Raw genomic sequence first — 15,342 nt, forward strand, 5'->3', positions numbered from 1 at the left:
TGCATGACTCCGTAAAAGTGTGTCTCTTTGTGGGAGTACTTTTCACTCCTGTACGCCCCTGCATTTCTTTTCTCCTCTGCTGTGTCCCGCACGTGGCTTCTGAGCTGCGCTGAGCATGAGCAGGAACAGGGCATATGGGGTGGGCATGGGTGGCGAGCGGGCAGCCTGCCGTCTTCTTGCTGTACCCCACACCTGTCGCAGCCCACGCAATTCAGCCTTCCTACAGCACCTATCTCTTGGTGGGGTAGGGGGGTCAGGCAGCCACTGGCAGAGAAAGGGTGAAGAGCACGCGGTTGTAGGGAAAGGTAAACTATGGGTACTTGGAGACTTCAAACCATGAACAAGAATAACCTGCTCTAGTGTGCACTGTACCTATAGAACAACCCATTCACCAATTTTAACAATGTTAATTGTTCTCAGCCACAATCATAATCCAAATCAATTGGTATGTTGCATCATATTTACTTGTTTCATCATTTCACAAATATGTTTCTTGATCATTTACAAATTCATAAATCATTTATATGTTGTTTCGTCACATATAATCATTGTCTAATGTTTATACAAATGCTATCTTAATTCTGTACATAAACGTTGTCACTTTTCTACTTTATCAGTTTTGTACAATAAATCCATGATTACTGTTGAACCATATTTAGTCTCTGGCCCAATGCATTTCGGAACGTGAGTTCCTTCCTCAGGGGCAATGTTTGCCGCTACAATCAACCGGAAAATCCTCCGTGTGGGTCTATGTAAACAGGTTGATCAGGTCGCTGAATGTATGCGCTCTGCAACCGTAGTGAATGTAAACAATGGCACTTCCTATAGCTGCTCCCATCAATGTACTTCAATCCCAAGGAAGTTATGTGTGTAGTCCACTGTTCCAAGTTCCCCGTCCCTCGTCACAATACGGATGTTCTGGTCTGACTGATGGATATATTCACCTTGTAGTCCAACTACAATGCCGCTTTCAAAAGAATGGCGCTTCTGTTCTCAGCGTGTGCTGTTGTTAACGTAGACTGCTGCCTGCGCTCCGCTCTAACGAGAATACACTCCAAACGCCAATGCCAACGGCCGTTATGGAGGCATTGGCGTTTGGAGTGTATTCTCGTTAGAGCGGAGCACAGGCAGCAGTCTACGTTAACAACAGCACACGCTGAGAGCAGAAGCGCCATTCTTTTGAAAGCGGCATTGTAGTTGGACTACAAGGTGAATATATCCATCAGTCAGACCAGAACATCCGTATTGTGACGAGGGACGGGGAACTTGGAACAGTGGACTACACACATAACTTCCTTGGGATTGAAGTACATTGATGGGAGCAGCTATAGGAAGTGCCATTGTTTACATTCACTACGGTTGCAGAGCGCATACATTCAGCGACCTGATCAACCTGTTTACATAGACCCGCACGGAGGATTTTCCGGTTGGTTGTATCGGCGAACATTGCCCCTGAGGAAGGAACTCACGTTCCGAAATGCATTGGGCCAGAGACTAAATATGGTTCAACAGTAATCATGGATTTATTGTACAAAACTGATAAAGTAGAAAAGTGACAACGTTTATGTACAGAATTAAGATAGCATTTGTATAAACATTAGACAATGATTATATGTGACGAAACAACATATAAATGATTTATGAATTTGTAAATGATCAAGAAACATATTTGTGAAATGATGAAACAAGTAAATATGATGCAACATACCAATTGATTTGGATTATGATTGTGGCTGAGAACAATTAACATTGTTAAAATTGGTGAACGGGTTGTTCTATAGGTACAGTGCACACTAGAGCAGGTTATTCTTGTTCATGTTTTGAATACTACTTTCATGTGGAGCCAACACATAATTATAGTGTAGCACCCTTGTGTTTAAGATAGGTTGAGTCAATTAATAGTGTTTAAATTGAGTGCGCCTCACACCCTTCGGTGGGTATTGATTTTGTACTTGGAGACTTCTGCATGTCCTGATAACAGACCTCTGCATACCCTCCACTGCCCTTGCAAACTGGAAAGCCACTGCATGAACGTAGTCTTCCTCCCCACTAAAGATGTTCGTGGTCAATAAATTTACATGAGGACCTCAACTTTATTCCTCGTTCCCGGCCAGACGAGCCGCATCGCCGAGTTTGTACATTTTGAGCGCTGTGTTTCAACGTGTGGTTTGGCCTGGCCTGTTTTTCTCTCCCCTTCACTGAACTAGTTGTCCATTTCTTTTTCCAAACTCATAAAAGCATGGACTTGAATTCCCCCAAATTGTTTTGTGCTTGCCTTCGCTCTGGTTTCCAAATGAGATCTGCCATGTCAGTACATTCACTGGGGCGGGGAGCCTTTCTGCTAAGTATGGCGAATTATTAATATTTCACACACTCAAACTGCTCACAACTTCCCCAGAAAGCAGACAGCTTCTTAGAAAATGCCAGTCGCATTCATGCGCATAGTTTTCATGAAAACACTACAACTGCTTTACAATACTGCCAATAACTTATAGCATTTCTATCTTGGTCAAAAAGTACTTCTACTTGTGGACTCTGAACTTTTGTCAACACTCTGAGCAGCAGAGACAAATGCCACAAGCATACTCAATTTTTGACAAGCCATGTGGGAACAGCCATACACATGGTATCAAAGATATTTAGCTTTTCCCACTTACTTTCCTGTAACACGGAATGCCAAAGCTTTATGAGAAAGTACATAAATGACAAGATCAGGGACTGAAGGTCGGCCTCTTTAGGGCATAAGGTGAAGGGGGGTGTCCTGCCCTTGAGGGTTCCTGCTTCCTAAAGGCATGTTTATAGCCATCAAGTGGCAGGCATAGCAGGTGGGTTAGAGGCTCCTAATCAAATTGTGCAGTACACCTGTTGACTACTTTTACTGGAGCAAACAGCTGACCACATTCCTCGAGGCAACCAACTCGCTCGACCCCTCCCAGTCCGGATTTCGAGCCAACCACAGCACCGAGACCGCCCTCATCGCTGCCACAGACGACATCAGAACCCTGATGGACAACGGAGAAACAGCCACTCTCATCCTCCTAGGCCTTTCAGCAGCCTTCGATATTGTCTGCCACCGCACCCTAATAAACCGCCTCGACAACACCAGAATCCAAGGAAAGGCCCTGGAATGGATCACCGCGTTCCTCTCCGGCAGAACCCAGAGAGTCCGCCTTCCCCCCTTCCGCTCCGCGGCCACCGAGATCATCTGCGGCGTACCCCAAGGATCCTCACTCAGCCCAACCCTCTTCAATGTCTACCTGAGCCCCCTCGCCACCATCGAACGCAAAGACAACATCAACATCATCTCCTACGCCGACGACACACAACTGATACTGTCCCTCACCAAAGACCCAGCCTTCGCCAAAACCAACCTTCAGGAAGGCATGAAAGATGTAGCGCAATCGATGAAGCACAGCCGTCTGAAGCTCAACTCGGACAAGACGGAGGTCCTCATCCTCAGACAATCCCCCTCAGCATGGGACGACTCCTGGTGGCCCACGGCGCTGGGCACCGCACCGACCACCACGGACCACGCACGCAACCTGGGATTCATCCTGGACTCCTCCCTCACGATGACCAAGCAAGTCAACGCCGTCTCATCCTCATGCTTCAACACCCTGCGCTTGCTCCGGAAGATCTTCCGATGGATCCCCACCGAAACCAGAAGAACAGTCACCCAGGCCCTCGTCACCAGCCGACTGGACTACGGGAACGCTGTTTACGCAGGAACTACTGCCAAACTTCAGAATCGCCTCCAGCGCATACAGATTGCCTCCGCACGACTCATCCTCGACATCCCTCGCCACAGCCACATATCCGCCCACGTGAGAAACCTCCACTGGCTCCCTGTCAACAAAAGGATCACGTTCACGCTACTCACCCACGCACACAAGGGGCTCCACAACATGGGCCCCGAATACCTCAACAACCGACTCTCATTCTACACCCCCACCGGCCAGCTCCGCTCCACCAGCCTCGCCCTCTCCACCATCCCACGAATTCGCAGAACCACCACCGGAGGAAGATCGTTCTCCTACCTGGCAGCCAAGACTTGGAACTCCCTCCCCAAACACCTACGACTTACCGAGGACCACCTCACCTTCAGGAAACACCTCAAGACCTGGCTCTTCGAGCAGTAGCAGCACCCCCCTCCCAGCGCCTTGAGACCCTCATGGGTGAGTAGCGCGCTCTATAAATGTCTTGATTGATTGATTGATTGGAGAATTCCGACAAAATGGATTTTATGCCAAAACTATAAGTTTCTCTGCATTGTCTCTACACTGCTATCTCAGTAGCAAAGCAGGACGTTATCACATTTCAAACCCCAGCATCCTTTGCGGTTTTGTAGTCAGAGCCACACAAAGTGGATTCAGTAAAAACAAAACAGTATGCAACTAGAAGAGTACCAGTGAAATCGAATCTCTTTTGCAAATCTGAAGATGGACATAATCAGAATATTCTCAATTCTCACAGCAGAGACCGCACATTCCGGTCTTATTTCCTTTATCGGATCAGTATTTTTTAAAGATATTTAAAGGTCAGGGGCCCGATGTAGGTAGGCAAATACCGGTCGGAAACGGCCAAAAATACCGATTTTCGGCCGTTTCCGACCGGTATGTGGATATTGAGATGTAGGGGCATGTAAAATTACAGAATCGGTAATTTTACCGATTCTGTAATTTTACCGATTCGGTAAAATACCGAATTGGTAAAATTACCGATTCTGTAATTTTAGATGTAGGTAGCACTGTTTTCAGTGCTACAAGGGTTTCAGAATTCGTTATTTACCACCAACTAGAAGTTGGTGGTAAATAATGAAAACCCTTTAAAAAGCATTTTGTTTTGCTTATTAAACAGTGCCATGTTGCAGACATACATGCCTGAATGTCTGCAACATGTGCACCCATGCACAATTGAGGGGTGCAACAGGGTGTCAAAGTGACACCCTGCCACCCTTCAATGTTTCCCCCAATTACCGAATCGGTATTTACCGATTCGGTAATTGCCATTCATTCCTATGGGCCTACAGGCCCATAGGAAGGAATGGCAATTACCGAATTGGTAAATACCGATTCGGTAATTACCGAATTTTACCGATTCTGTAATGAATTCGGTAAAATTACCTAAATCCCGATTGCCAGTTCTTAAATACCAAATCGGTATGATTCGGTATTTAAGAATCGGTAATCTGGGATTACCTACATCTGGCCCTTCATGCCTAATCTATTTAACATCTACATGAAACCTCTGATTGCTGTCATCAAAAAGCATAACATTAACATTATTAATTATGCCGATGACACGCAGTTGATCTTCTCTCTTGAGGGAGATCAATCAATATTAACAGAAGTGTTTCATGGCTGCCTGCGTGATACGACCTCTTGGCTGAAGGAGAACTCGCTGCAATTTAATGCAGATAAGACAGAGGTGCTTTACTGTCCGAGGGACAGAATTCCCTCTGCCTTACCCTGTGTCCTACCTTGTAACTTTTGGCCAGCAAGTACCACGACCATGGTTCAACCGGTAAAGTTGGTGCGTAATCTTGGCATCTTGTTCGATTCTAAACGTACTCTTGAATCACAGGTCAGGAAAACCGTGACCATTAGGTCCCTGCGGAAGATCCTCCATCTCCTTCCATCTTACGCTCGGGCGTTGATAGTCCGTAGAACCATTCTTAGCAGGCTCGATTATTGTAACGCCCTGTTTCTTGAGTCACCTAAGTTTCTGCTTGAAAGGCTGCAGAGGATCCAGTCGACAGCTGCCAAACTGGCCCTGGGGTGGCCTAGAAGATCTGCCTCCTCAGTGGCGATGGGGGAACTACACTGGCTCCCTCTTGCACAGAGAGTCCAGTTAAAGTCTCTCTGTATAGTGTTTAAAGCCTTACACAGGGTGGGTCCTGTGTCTATGCAGCGTAAGTTCAAGTGGTTTGTGCCTGCGAGATGTCTCCGCTCCTCGGCGGCTAGACTGGTGGTAACGCCGGAGGTTAGGAAAGTCAGGTCAGGTGAGCGAACCTTTGGGTACGCTGCTGCTAAGCTTTGGAATCAACTCCCCTTGGAACTAAGACAACTTAATGACTTGTGTTCCTTTAGAAGAAGACTTAAAACTTGGCTGTTTCCTAAAACATAGTCGGTCGTCCGGTCTCCTGTGTCTTCATTTTCATGTCCCTCTTTGTGTTGACTCAACAGCGCCAGGATGCCTTTTTTGGTGGTAGTGCGCTTTATAAGTTAAATAAATAAATAAATAAATAATCTTAACATAAGTAAAAATAATCTAAAACTATTGTTATATTCTTGCTATGATTTAGGCCTAATAGAATGCCGGTATGGTGTTTGGGAGCTTGGCTGCAGCCTGGTTCTGGAACACTTTCATCTTGGCAGTTGACCGCCTGTCTCTCTCCTAGTCGGATGAATAAACATACATGCTGGCAGTGGCAGCTCCAGCGCTAAGGTGGAGGAGCGTCGCCCCACTGCTCAAAAGGAAAACTAAAATGATAATAACGGGCCGTGGATGTGAACAGATTAGGTTCCTCGGAGGGCAGTCGCTGGGAATGAAATGTTCCGGGCATGAAGATTTCCCCCTGCCACGAGCCCATAGGGAACTGCTCCTGATACTTTTGAATTCTTCATCCCTTACGCACTAGAGGGGTTGCACGAGGAAGTTCCTGTGCACCGGTTACATACAAGTTTGTAATCTTTATGTCCTTCCCGCCCCAGGTGGATTTGGCGCCTTAGCGTGCGCTACCCACGAGGCGAGGATTTGTATGGTCCTGAAGAATGCTGAGCTGACTATTGGCTCACCATAGCAGAAACATGTCGACCTTTGTATTTTTATGTATAGGACTTTTTGGTTCAAATTAATACAACCATTTTTATGTCCGCTTTTCACTTATGTTTTTAATGGAGTTGGAACTACCCCTTTATTAAATGAATCATTCTATTTTGGGGAGTAGTCCATAGTCCTTTTAACTCACTTTTCACCACTGTTGGATACTACTTCACGTATTCAAAACAAGAACCCAATGAAGACAACTGGCAACCGACTTTCAGTTGGTGCCTGAGGGTTCTTTTTCTGCACTGCGTCTGCAAAACCTACCTTATTGTTCTTTCCTCTTCTTTTTCTCGAACTCATGCTTTGGTGGCAGTAATTGAATGTCTTTACCTCCTCCCTTTTTATGTGTGTTTTTTCGTTTTTAGTCACTCTTCTTTTGATTTGGATTCAGTATTTCAAAAGGGGTATAAGAGTGGCCTATTGACCCTTTCTCTCCTGTTGATTATTTTTACCTCTGCTCTATCCTGCAAGAGGGGGGTCTCCAAAGATATTGAAGTAGACGCCTCACTCACTTCTCGTGACATGCTTCATTATTGGCGCCTATCCACACCCGGGTAAGATGATACTACCTGGGTGGACTCAACCATAAGTCGAATGGGAGTTCCTAGATAAAGCAAAACTGGATAAGCAGGGATCCAGATGCTTGATATTTTAAAAATATCTCAAGGTATACCCAAAGGCTATTCTGAGGGTACCTGGGGTATGGATAAAAAATGTGAATTTGCTGGTTTTACTGAATTCAACCATTCAGTTGTACCCCTGTTACTGTGCCAACATGTTTCGGCCCTCTCAGGGAGCCCAAGTGGGTCTGGGGCCTTCGTCAGGGCTATATTTAGTGTATTCCTGCTTTATTATTGTGCACTCACACCATGCACATTCCTGAGGCCTAATGCTCTCACCTGTCTTGGTTTTTTCTTCAGTGAATTTTCTATGACAGGAGAGAGACAGAGAAACCAATATAACTTCTCTCACCCATCTTGACTTTTTACTTACATCTCATACATTCTTAATGTCGGACCATTTTGTAGAGTTTTACACATACCTTAGATTAGTGATTGGCTATCTGGCAGCAATCTTCCCTGTGAGTTTTTCTTTAAAATCGGTGTAATTTTGTGATCCCATTACATTTTTCGCTAATGTGGTTTGTGATATAATTCTATGCACCTTTGTGTTCTAATTTATAGTAAACTATATGATAGGTCCAGATTCATTCTTATGGGTTTGTTTCTGATGTTGATGTTATATGCATTCCTCTCTGAACCACCTCCATGTTGTGTCAATCATACTTAGCCACACTAAGACTTACCCACTGGTATTACTTTTCAAAGGGCATGCGGTTCAGGCAGGTGGTGCCGTCTTGTAGTCATACACTTCAAGAGAGAGAACAGGGGTGTTAAAATGTGGTGGGTTTTTTCACCCGATGGTATGCATACATGTTGTTTTGTTGTGCTCGAAGTTTATTGTTTAAATCCTATTTTATTTGTTTCTCATTGGTAGCGTAGTGTCTCTTTTATTAGTAAATCAGCTCCTGGCGGAGTTCTCAAATGATAACATTACGGCAAGTCTCCCCACTTGATGTTACCCTTTATCATCGTGCTTCGATGCGGATAAAAATCAGGGATAAATATCGCTCTTCCCACTCTAAGGCAAATATATGGGCTGCTGGTCCAGTGACATACAGGCTTTTCACCCTTACACTGGGGACCGGCAGTGTACCAGAACAACCAACATGTCCCCCCATACATACTCATGCCATTACTTACTTTGTCAAAGATTTAGGCACCGCAGGATTACCTCGGTGGTTCAGCTCAGACCGCCGCCGAGTGATGGGTTTGGCTGTGTGGGTCTGTCCTTAAAGCGCTGTCGCGCTGCTCATTAATGCGTAATTCGGCCGCATCTGTGTTTTCCCATTGAATGTTGGCAAATGGAGTTTCGGAATCGGAAGAGATGGAGTTCCGATGACGGAACTTCGATTTTTACTGTTTATGAGCATTCTACTATGATATCTGGATTCCCAAATAAGATCTCTCATTGTGCTCGTAAACATTCGTTCGCAAACTTCTTTTAATATTGTTAAGGTTGCGATTCATTTTCTATTTCTACATTGTAGGGGTCTAGTAGATCCTTCTTGGTTGTTAATACGGTTTTGTTCATGAACAATTCCTAAAAAACATTCGAAATTAATATTGATGATTTGGGGATATTTGTGAACATGTCACGAAGGGGGAACAGCGTTTACAACGCAACTTTAACAACGCAGTACCTTTACGACGCAACCATTACAACACAAGTCATTACAACGACTTGCGCTGGGGGGCGCTCTAGGATAGGGAATAGTTTTAATTTACTATCCAACACCTTTCCTACTATCCACGGGGAATGGAGTTGGAATAGTAAATTAAACTATTCACTATCCAGCGCCCCCCAACGCAAGTCGTTGTAACGACTTGCGTTGTAAAAGTTGCGTCGTAAAGGCATGCGTTGTAAAAGCATGCGTTGTAACGACGTACATCCGTCACGAAGACCAGAACTTCCCTCTCTAATTAACCATGTTGTCAGGGATCGTCGTTATTCTTATTTCTAACCCTCTAGATATATGTATTTAGACAAACATCCGAACCCTAGTCCACACGCTAGGGTATTGGGAAGTTTCCCCAAATATGCCATAGTAGTAATTGATTACTTTTCAAGATGACCTGAGGTGAAGTTTACAGAAGAAATTAATTCAGAAGTAGTGATTTTATTTCTAAAAGTGTTGTTCATGAGAGAAGGGTTGCCGGAAATTATGGTGTCGGACAATGGGGTCCAATTTGTATCTCAGCGTATAAAAGAATTCCTTCTAGAACATGGAATTGAACATGTTTATTCCTCTGTGTTGTCACATGGCTCGTGGGGACATTGTCGTTTTCAATAACTTAGCATGAGCACGCTGCAGCTTGCCAGCTGCTTTTGCGCACGTTACTATACATCTTTATTTTTGCAACATTTAAATGCCTGCTTTCACATGGGAACTCATTGCTCTGTTCACATTCTGCATGTTCTTGGGATTTTTTTTAATAACAAATTTTATTTGCATGCCTTCCATCACTAAAGTTTTTATCATGTTTACATCATTATTTTGGGAATGCATACATACGTTTTCACTTCTAATGCGTATTACAAACATAACTTTCCAACAAAAGAAATCCAATGCAATCATATAAGTCAGTTGTAAATATAGCAGATAGATATATATTATAAACATATTCATTCTACATTCAAGGCTTTTGCTTTTCCTGTGCTTCATAAGACCTGATTTCAGAGTCTATAATATCTGTCGCAGTTCCCAGTGCCGGTAGGACCAGTCCGCGGTAATCTGCCCATCTCTGCCAAATTTATGAATGTTTCTGTGGGAAGACCGGAATCTCTAAACCCATGCAGAAGTCCATTCCATTCCTCCATGCCCTAATAGTAGGAGGTGTGTCTAGTTTCCACGTTCTGGCAAGATCCTGTAAGGCCTAACCAGAGGAGATGCCGCTCATATTTATTACCACCTATTGTGTCTGAGAAATGTAGCAGTGCCAACCTAGGGGATCTAGATAGTTACCATCCAAGTACCTTGGATAGGCATGCCAGCACCCCTGTCCAGAACCTATCTAACGCTGTGCATGCCCACACCATTAGTATGAAGGATCCTTCATCACTGCGACAGTGCAAGCACGCTGAAGATTCTATTAGGCCTGTTCTCCATATTCTATAGGGTGTATAGTAAGCCATGTGTAGGTATTTGAATTGAATACGTCGTAATCGAAAAGATATGGCTGCTCCACGAGGGGACTCGAGGGCTTCGGTCCAATCGTCTGAATCTAGAAGGCAGATGTTTGTTTGTCAAGCCTCTTTAAGTTTCTCAAGAGTAGTGGTGCTCTGGGTAATGAGAGATTGAAATATTTTGGATATCTATGGTCACCCAAATCTCCCATTAGGAGTTTAGCCTCCAATGGGTTGAATTCTGGAAATGATTCGACTTTATCAATGTGGGGTGTAATACTGTGACGAAACTGCAGATATTTATAGAACTGGAAATTATGCAGGGAGACTTCGTCTTTAAGAGCCTGGAATGATTTGAGAACAGTACCTTGAACGACATTGCCACTGGTCGAAATGCCTATGTAGTCCCATTCGCAGACCCCTGGAGCCCTATCGGATGGGATAATAACTGGTTATGCCATAGAGGTGTTTCACGGGTGATGCGACCCCACCACCCCATTTGTCGCAGGGATTGTCGCCAAGAAAGAATAACTACCTTGGTGGCGGGTAATAACAGGAGGTGTTTTGAATTGCTGTTTAGATGGGAAATACGAGTTGGGTCATCTAATATCCATCATTCTGTTGCATAAGCTGGATCATCACTAGGTCCATAACGCCAGTCATTAATCCCCTGGAGATGTGAAGGTGTGTGATAGGCTAGCATATCTGCAGCTGCGATACCACAACCGTACATAGATTGAAAACATGAACGGTGTGCCACTAGGGATACACATCGCTCACACAGGAACTACCCCAACATGGCATTAATCTGCCTAACCAGGAGGGCTGGATTGGAAATGGGTGGTTCTGTAGATGATAAAGCAACTGTGTCAGGGATATCATTTTGAAAATAGCAGCTCTCCCATATAAGGATAGTGGCATCCCCGTCCAGAGTTTGATGTTGGATCGCACTTTTTCGGTGACAGCACTCAGGTTCCTATCCCACGAGAACAGGAGAGACTCCGACAGGAACACACCCAGATATAGTTTTCCGTTCTTTGCCAATCAGAGGTTTTCAGCCCATCCGCCTTGTCTCAGTGCACCCCGTAGTGTCCATATTGTGGACTTTTGGGGGTTCAGGTATTAGCCAAAGATCCGCATAATCTGCAATATTCTGGGCCCGGTTTTATTTGGATCTGTGAGGAAGAAAAGTATATCATCCGCATATAATGCTATGCAATCAGATATGTCTATTGTCCATTCAAATCCCCAAATTAGTGCGTCTTTCCGGACCCATATGGCGAGCGGCTCGATGACCAGCGCAAATAGGAGAGGGGATAGAGGGTACCCCTTCCGGGCTCCCCGTTCCACCAGAAAGGGGGTCGAGGTACAATTGGCAACTCAGATTGTTGGAATCAGATCGGTGTATAGAAGTTTGATATATTTTATAAACTGTGGGCCAAAGTTGTAGCGCGGCAAGAGTGTAAAAAAGTATGTCCAACTAATGGAGTCAAAGGCTTTATCAATATCCGCTAGCAGTAATGCTGCAGGTCTATTTAACCGGTCTTCGGCTGCGATCGCATTATGTGCTCTCTGAATGTTATGTCGGGTAGAGCGGTGGGACATAAAGCCGGCTTGGTCCAGGTGGACAATATCGGGCATATACAGTAGCAGCCTATTCGCTAGAATTTTTGCTTTGGTGTTTAGGAGAGATGTTGGGCGGTATGAGGAGTGTTGCTCGGGAGGTCTGCCTGGTTTGGGGAAAACCACTATCTCAGCATGCGCCAGTCAGCTGGGAGCTGTGTCTTCTCTACTAATTCTTGGGTGGTATTAACAAGATGAGGGCTCAGGTGAGATATAAATGCTCTGTAGAACTTGCTAGGATTGCCATTAGGACCGGGGGCTTTACCCATCCGTAGCTTGGACATGGCAGCTGTGACCTCCTTCAGTGCAATGGGTGCATCCAGGGAGTCTTGCGCATCCCCCGGGATGATGCATAGTGGGATATCATCAAGGAATTTCTCAATCAATGAAACATGTATCACCTCTCTAGGTCGATATAATTCACTGTAGAATTGCTCGAAGCAACTGGCGATGTCGGTTGGATCCATGATGATCATACCCTGTACATCCTGAATAGGAGGAAGGTGGGTGGATGTCATTGTCTGTTTACATACCCGGTATAATAACTTGCTGGACTTATCACCCCATTTATATATTCGGCTTTGGATTGCCAGCCAAGCTTGTTTTGCTTCTTCCATTAATGTACTTTGGTATTATTGTTTGGCCAGCCGTAGATTCCTGCACGCTATGGAAGATTCTCGCTAGTGGCAGTGACTTTTTAGTGTTGTGATTTGCATTTCTAATTGTAGGAGCTCCTGCTCCGCTGCAGTGTAGCTTATTTCCACCCCACGTATAGTGGGCTTCAGGGCCTTCCAAAGTATCTTGGATAATGACACAGTATTCTCGTTAAGGGAGAAATACTCCACTACTGCTTTATTTATATGGTCCATATTATTTTGATTTTGTAAGTACCATGGGGAGAGCCGCCACCGGAAAGGGAATCTATGTAGCCCGGTCGCTAGTGTTAATGTAATTGGAGAGTGATTGGATAGGCCGCGGGCAGGATTGTGGCTTCAATTATTCTCTAAATATGATTCCCGGGTATGAGTAGATAATCTAGTTGAGAAGATGTGTTGTGTACAGCTGAATGATACGTGCAGCCCTTGTCAAAGGTATGCCTGATCCTCCACTTGTCTACCCAACCCAACATATTCACAAGAGACAGTAATTATGATCCTGGGATTTTGACTGAACATTATTTATTTATTTTAGTTATTTATAAAAATTTCATATAGCGCGAACAAGATCCCGAAGGATATCACAGCGCTTTACAAAACGATGGAAGGAAGGCGATAATGCAATATCGACATCAAAAAAGAATAACAAACATTAATAATTACAGGACAACGAGGTCACAGGAGAATAATACAATAACTGATACATGGTGGGCTATGAGGGGGGCAAACGATGAGTAGCATCCAATGAAGGTCAAATGGTTGTAGGAGCCATGACTTAGAGCAGGTGATCCTAACCCATTTAAGGTAAGAACTTGTTAATTAGGAATCTTTTGGCTTCCAATTTGAAAGCAACCATGGAGGAGATTCAGCGTACTTCCGGTGGAAGAGAGTTCCAGATCTTCAGGGCAGCGCCGGAGAAGGCTTGGTGGCAGGTTCTCTTTTTGCTAAAGATGTGTGGTTTCAAGAGGAAAGAGTTTGCACTTTTTGAGGGTCTACCATTTAAGGGATTTTAGGACTGGGGATATGTGCACATTTGTTTTGGTACCTTTAACCAGTCTAGCTGCAGCATTCAATGATGCCCTTAGTGGAGCCAAGGTATATTTCGGGAGGCAAACCACAATCAAAGATTGGGGAGTACAGAGGTAGTGCTCCTAAGAGTACTGTGGTGGATGCATCCTCCAAACGAAATTTAATGAAACAAAAGGAACCACCTTAAAGGGGATTATTGTCTGCCTAGAGATGCAAGGCATACATAATATTTGTTAAAATACCCCTCACACACCAAAAGGGCCCTTGGTGTCATGCTTCATCATCGGGGTCTTCCCGTCCCGCTGCGGGAAGACCCCGATGAAAGTATCATATACCGTTGTGAAGTCACTGCTTGCTCTCTCTCCAACCCGAAGTTCTGTGGTATGGAACTTCGGGTTGGCGTGAGAGCAAGCAGTCTTCTCTCGACCCAGAAGTTCATGGAGCACTGACTCCCTATGTTTCTAACTTATACTCAGAAATACTGATAAAGCTCTAGAAAAATGTATACGTGTACCAATTGGGTATTGTATTTTTTAAACATCACTTGTATATATATTTTTCACATATTGATAGCAACATAGTGAGTGACTGAGGGATCATACTCTGTCCTGACGAAGAAGCATTCTCGGCTTCGAAACATGTTGACACCCAAAGGAGAATACGCACATTACTAGTGTGATCTCTCCAACCACACTTTTTAACAATACCAGCCTAGGACCGAATAACGTTTTTTGAATCCATAAGGCCAGGTATTTTTTAGCATCACTTTTTTCATCCAACCCTGATCCTTTTTTCACTCTCAACACAACGAATACACCTCACATAGCACTTACAATATCAGTGCTCCAGCGTAGTCGCCAGTCGCAGCACGCACCGTCCCGTCCCGTAGCGGGGCGGGAAGACCCCGATGATGAAGCATGACACCAAGGGCCCTTTTGGTGTGTGAGGGGTATTTTAACAAACATTATGTATGCCTTGCATCTCTAGGCAGACAATAATCCCCTTTAAGGTGGTTCATTTTGTTTCATTATAGTTTGGGAGGCCACAGAACGTATCGCTGCCATAGTCAAGTCTCAACAACACAAGCGCTTGAACCACCTGTTTGAAATCAGTTTGAGGAAGGAATGGTTTGATATTTCTGAGTATCCTCATCAAGTGATTAGCACCCTTACAAACATTGCTCATATGTTTCTTCATGTTCAGATGCTTGACCAGGTTGATTCCAAGAGATTTGGCTGAGTCAATATGTTATGTTATGTTATGTTATGTTAATATATATTTGTTAAGCGCACGTACGCCAGGGGGCTTCATGGCGCTATAGGAAGGGAACACAACACAACAATTAAAAGTGAAATACAACTCAGCAATAGGCCTGCATGAACAGCCAGGTTTTAAGAGAATGTCTGAAGCTAAGAAGGTCTCCACTCAATTTCAGTTGTAAGGGAAGCGAATTCCAGAA

Source organism: Lissotriton helveticus, chromosome 9, assembly GCF_964261635.1.
Source record: "Lissotriton helveticus chromosome 9, aLisHel1.1, whole genome shotgun sequence".
Taxonomy (NCBI): domain Eukaryota; kingdom Metazoa; phylum Chordata; class Amphibia; order Caudata; family Salamandridae; genus Lissotriton; species Lissotriton helveticus.